Here is a 6801-nt window from a genome sequence, read left to right as displayed (position 1 = left end):
AGTTGTGATAATAATAATAATACTAATACTACTCATTTTAATAACCATACTACTAATGATTATATGAACATTCATATTATTAGTAGTATGTGTATTTATAACATTGTTGTTATACACATTGTTTATTTGTTTGTTTTTCTTTCTTTCATTTATTAACATCCTAATGCATGACATAAAGATTAGCTTGTCTATTTAATTATGTCTGTGTATAAACTTAAATGATGTGGTTCATTTATTGGAACTTGATATTTTTCATTCTATTTTTTAATACACAAAATTCTAATCCCAAATTTTGTAATGACAATTCATGTAATTCACTCAAGTTCTCTATCTTGCTCTCCCTCTTTCTCTCTCTCTCTCTCACACACACACCCTCCCTCTCTCTCTACATATCTTGCCTTCTTTTGTTCTCTTTTTTTTCTCTTTACTTTTATTGTTTCATTTTTATATTTCATAATGTTCAATAAAATGAATTGCATTCTTAACCCGAAATTTGATATACTAACAGTACTAATGATAATAATAATAATTTTTGTACTATTATTATTATTATTTAACTGATATTTTCCAGCTATCTAAGTAACATTTTCTGTAATGTTTTATTGTTATTAACTAATTCTATTTATTTACGACATATTTATTTAAATATATTTTAAACAAAACTCTTGGTGTTTTGTCACATGAACATGATTGAAGTTCCATGATTAGAAACCACGAAGAAAAACCGAAAAGAATAAACAAAACGGTAAGGGTTACATGTTGGTGATGTTTTTATTTTGTTGTTTTTCACCTTTCTATTTTATGGTTTTTTAGTTATTTTTATATGTAGTTGAAATCATGAGTTAATTGAAGCTAGACCATCATGAAAAACCTGGAAGTACTGTTTGACGGCTGTTTCGTTCTATTGTGGGACTCCCCAGTGGCAGTGCACAGTTATTTTTATCTCAATTCTGTTTTTCTTTCCAACTCAATTAATAAAAAGATTTCATCAAATAATGGTGATCATAATTAATAAACATGTTTTTTTGTTTTTTTGTTTGTTTGTTTATAAAACATATTTTCTTAAAATAAAAAAATTATTTTTGTGTAATTTCTAATAATGATAGGTTGCGTGTTTTTTTAATATCTAAATGGCTATTTAGACGTTTATCGGTTTTTATTAGTTGAGATCATGAATCAGTTGAAGCTAGACCACCATGAAAAACTGGGAACCACTAGACGGGTTTTGTTTACTGTTATAATTATGAATGTGTGAATTTTGTTCAGTTATTTTATGTAATATAATTATGACAACAATAATATGAGTAAAATTATGTGAATAGAAAGTGGATTTCTTAAATGATTTCTTTTCAGTTAACTAATTCATATTAGATAGCGTATGACCATCAAATGACCTGGTACGACTGAGGGTAGGGAGAGTCTATTCTCTCCCTAAAAATGTCCTCACATAGCTATGTGTATACACCCACTGTCACGGGGATCCTACCGGGCTGGTGGATATGGATGATTCACCTGATCCCAAACCAATTGTGCACATGGACTCGAGGATTCTGAGAGGACAAATGGCATATAAACCTATTGTTGATCACCGGCAATTGTGTGACTGCATCTCGTGAGGTTGCTCCACTGCCTTATGGATTAGACCTTTAGATGGAAGCTTCGGGGAGTGGACCCTTAAGGAAATCACCTGATTCTGTTTAGGCGCCCGGATAGTATTCTAGCCCTCACATAAATTTCATACTCCCTGTTTCTACGTTAAAATAGATAATAAAGATAGCATATAATCTGATATAAATGTGTCCCAATGAAACTTGTCATTATTGCTCATTTCAGAGAATAGTCAATATTTCAATAGTATTTTTCAAACTTTGAAGATGATGTTGACATCAGTTTATGTAAAACAGGGAATAACTAGTTTTCCCAAAATTTACATGTACACTTTGTTGAAGAGTGCTAATTGGGAGGAAACCTATTTCAAGGAAAGTTTTTTGATAGTTTCCTTCAAACAGAATAGTTATAATAATAACATATCTAAATTACTAGCTCTTATTATAATGAGAACTGAAAATTATTTCTTTTGGTTAGATATAGACTAATTTCTGTTGAGATACTTATGTAGTGGGTTATGAGTTAGTTTTAGATATTTTCTCATCATTAACTTGTGTGTTTTTTGTTGTTAGAATATTGAGAAATGGAAAGGTTTTGGGGACAATGGCATTAACCTGATATGAAATGAATGTCAAAGTATGCTTTGTTGATTGTTTTAATTTAAAAACGGAATTAATCATGTAGGACCGATCGGAAAGTTTTAAACAGCATAGGACCTGGTACATTTGTGTTTAAATTGAATTCAATAAATCCCATATTATTACTACTGGATAAAAATTCAGTAGGATTAGATCTATAATAAAAGAAATATGATAAGATCAAATTCAATGTAAAGTTGGTCATAAGAAATGTAGTTCGGAATTAGTGAATGTAATTAGATAATCAAAGTGAATAGATTCACAGTTAAACTGGACATTTGAATGAATGCAAATGATCTGACTCTATGCAATATAAGGTCTGGAACCACGAATTGCACACTTATATTTATCGATCAATCAGTCATGCGCTACGAAAAATGTGGTATAAATGCAAATTTATTCACTTTACCAAACCATTTCAGTAAAGCGAGATGAATGCCTGCTGTAGGAAGCAGTAAAAAGAACATCAGGCATAAACAATGTTGTTATGTCCTAGTGAAGACCTAAGTACACGTAACTTCCGGGACCTATTAATGGACTATTATTCTATATATATTCTTATTGTTTAACTACTAAGTAACTAGATTGTGTATATCTATATTCATCTTATTATAAGCTTCATTTTGACCTTTAGATTATTATTATTCGATTTACTGTCCCTAAGTTTCAGTTTATTGATTATTATATCCCACGTTCACAGCCACATTTGGCTTGATCTTGTACAAATATTATTTTCTATTTTATGGTGTGATGTAGTCTGTCTGTCTGGTATATAAACCAAGTATGCTTCAAATAAATGATTCGCATAGCTGAAGCAGTTATTGGTGTTCTGGACTCAATCGGAAGGGTTAGACCGATAAGGGACCAATAAGGACGCTAAACTGCTCATACCAGTTGGATGTCATCGAATCGGCACAGTGTTAAGATTAACAAGTCCTATTCCGATTGGTGGATAATCACGTGATTAAAGCCGGACATAAATCATAACAAATTGGCATACGGCCTTGGTCTTTTTTTTAATTCATAAACAATATGATACTCGTGAAGCAAATGTATTTGTTTTCTGCTTAACAAGCGATTGAATCTAGAGTTGCTCGGTCAAAACACATAACTACTCAGATGTTATGAGATAATGAAAGAAATCACCAAACTTCAGGTCAAAAAATTGATTAAGCTCTAAGAAACTAACACACACAGTGACATTTTCCCACCATTTCATACAACAATCTAATCTAAACATTTTCAGGGAAGCTCATAATTTTATATCTAAATCAATAAGGTTTCATTAATTACGTTAACTATTTATCGGAAATAGCTTATTAGAATCACGTAAATAAACATAATGAATAAAAACTGTCATGTATTTGATTTACTACAATAAAATTCAAGGATGATTCTTCTGTTAAAAAGTGAATGACTGACTTTAAAAAGTATTTCCTGGAGTTCTAGTGAGAAGCGGTAACCAGTGGAGTTTAACCAGGTCTGTTGTACGATAGTAACTCACTGATGACAATGTTAGACGGTGGCATGATTTCGTGAATTGGTTGGAGTTAAACATTAACACCACTCGATCTCGGCTCAATAGTCTAGAGGTGAAGCGTTCGCCCATAAGACTGAAAGTCCTGGTTTCGGATTCCATTTACGGGAGTTCCATACTAAAACGAAACGGTCGTCCAGTGGTTCCACGTTTTTCATAATGATCTACCTTTAATTGATTCATCAATTCAATTATAAAAATGAATTGTAAAAGTTTTAAAATTCTATAGTTTTTGACAATATTCTAAATGAATTCATTCTATTTCACTAAGTTTTCTCACTTTTTCAATACTTTGATATCATCATATTATATTTAAACTTACATCTGTTACCCCTCGTAAAGGAGCATAAGCCGCCAACCAGCATTCTCCATCCAACTCTGTCCTGGGCAATCCTTTTCATATCTGTTTCTATTTCCCGGAGTAATGTGTCTTTTGGCCTTCCTCTTTTCCGCTTCCCTTCAGGATTCCAAGTTAGGGATTGCACATTGGTTATTTCCTTAATGTATATCTTATCCACTTCCGACGTCTTTTGCTAACTTCCTCTTCAGCTGGAAGCTGGTTTGTCCTCTCCCATAAAACGCTGTTGCTGATAGTATCCGGCCAGTGAATGTTGAGTATTTTGCGTAGACAACTGTTTATAAATATTTGTATCTTCTTGACGATGGTTGTAGTAGTTCTCCACGTTTCAGCTTCGTACAGTAGGACTGTGTTGACGTTCGTATTGAAAATTCTCACTTTGAAGTTAGTTGACAGTTGTTTTGAGTTCTATATGTTCTTCAATTGTAGAAATGCTGCCCTTGCTTTGACAATCCTCGCCTTTATATTTGCATCCGATCCTCATTATATTTAAAGCTTATTTAATAAATATATCAGCTTAATAAATTATATTTTTATTCTGTAATATTTATTATTCTAATAAAACATGGTATTAAGATTTTTTTTTTAAAGTGTCTTCTTAATCAGTAAATATTCAATGAATTAGTTGATAGGTATAAATCATAACATTTCATAATAAGTAGATTCATTTCTATATTTTCTTTTCGTGGGGGGATGGAGGAGTGGGAGGGAAGGAGAGAAATTGGAGTTTACATATATATACCAAATGATTGACTAATGATTAATAAATGTTTCATTGACAAGTTACGTCAAGACGTTGAAGAGAAAATACATCAAAATAATAATAATAATAATAATGATAATAATAATAATAATAATGTTACCGATATTGACTCCAATAATGTTACTTGATGACTAAAAATTCAGATATATGTCTTATGATAATTATAAAAAAGAATCATTATAATACTAACTTCATTTATTACCTTATGTTTGATTATAGTTAAAATAGTTTTGTGAATCAAGGCTATATCGAGGCAATACGCACAGTATGCACATATGCCAATTAGAGACTGACCAGTTGCAGTCCTAACACATCGATGGGAAGATTCAAACAAACAATACTAAGTGAATTTAAAATAGTTTTGGTTACAAAAATTCAATAGTATAATAAAAATCCTTTTTCTTTTGGCAACCATTTAATTTGAGATAACAAATACAAAGATTAGCTGCTATTCATATTCATTTGAGAATGTTTACGGTCAATGTTGTATCCATAATATCATATTTCATGGCATGGTACATTCAATATATCAATTCCATAACAATGACCTTATATTTCTTCAAATGACTAATGAAGAGAAAAATATGTGAAACATTGTGGTCGATTCTTTTGGAAGTTATCAGTAATTGGATTTACACAGATGAAATCACGAGTCGATCTAAGCTAAACTACCATTGAAAAGCTGGAAGCACTGAACGGTCAATTCTTCCTAGTACAAGATTCCTTAGCAGTACGCATCCATGACAGCGCAGACGGGACTTGAACCCAAAACCTTCGGTCTCACACGTGGACGCTTAACCTGTAGACCATTGAGCCGAGATTTAACGGTGTCAACGTCTAACCTCAATCGATCCATGATCTTGCGCAACCAGTCATCCATTTTCTGAGATAGATACCTGTCTTTACCCAACACGGATTGGACTCTACTGGCCGCGACTTCACATTAGAGTGGTCGCACAAGATCATGGATCGATTGAAGTTAGACATTAACACCATTGTATGCCGGCTCAATAGTCTGGAGGTTAAGCGTTCGCAAGCGAGATAGAAAGTCCTGTGTTCAATCCATACATGCTTGATCGTGGGTGCGTACTACTGACGAGTACCATACAATGAAAAACCAGTCATCTGGTACTACCAAGTTCTTAATCATTATCTTACCTAGAATGATTCATGATTCCATTTAGAGTAGTCATTTTTCCAACATGATTTTACTGTCATATTACAAATTTATAGCTCAATAGTTTAATCACATTCATTTAATAGATGTTTTTGATGATTACTAAAGTAGCTTCAGTAATTGTTTGTTTATGTTATTTCTTATCTATAAAGAAAATCAATTAAGCTGATTCTTTGTGTAACACAAATGGTTACTTGTTTACTATTATTATTATTATCTTTATATTTTGCTCATCTCATATGATGTGATCATTAAAAGTAATCTCAGAAATGTCTATTGTCGGCTAAAAATTGATTATTCAACGTTCTTACTTTGTTTTATTTCTTTTCAATTATGCTTTTCGTTGGTTATTTGAAATCTGTCGTAAGATCTGCATTTTGATTGAATCATAATGTAGTGAATGAAAACTCAGGGACACTGTGATTTTATAAAATATAAAAGTCATACATATCATCCTTGAGTAATTGTTCACATACTGTATCATCTCTATATTCCTGTTGTTATTCCAATTTCCCTCTGTTTTCCTTTCACTTCTCTTGATTTCAATCTTCTGCTGGTAAGTAATACACTTACGGCGCCTGCTACATGCTACTTATGTCAGTTCACATAAGTAGTGCACACTACTATACAATGCTGCAAATGTAATGATATATAAGAATTTAGAAATAGTATAACACTTAATTCACTTAGTATTGTTTGTTTGAATCTTCCCATTGATGT

Source organism: Schistosoma mansoni, chromosome 5, assembly GCF_000237925.1.
Source record: "Schistosoma mansoni strain Puerto Rico chromosome 5, complete genome".
Taxonomy (NCBI): Eukaryota; Metazoa; Platyhelminthes; class Trematoda; order Strigeidida; family Schistosomatidae; genus Schistosoma; species Schistosoma mansoni.
The sequence above is the reverse complement of the archived record's forward strand: the minus strand, read 5'-3'. Positions refer to the sequence as shown.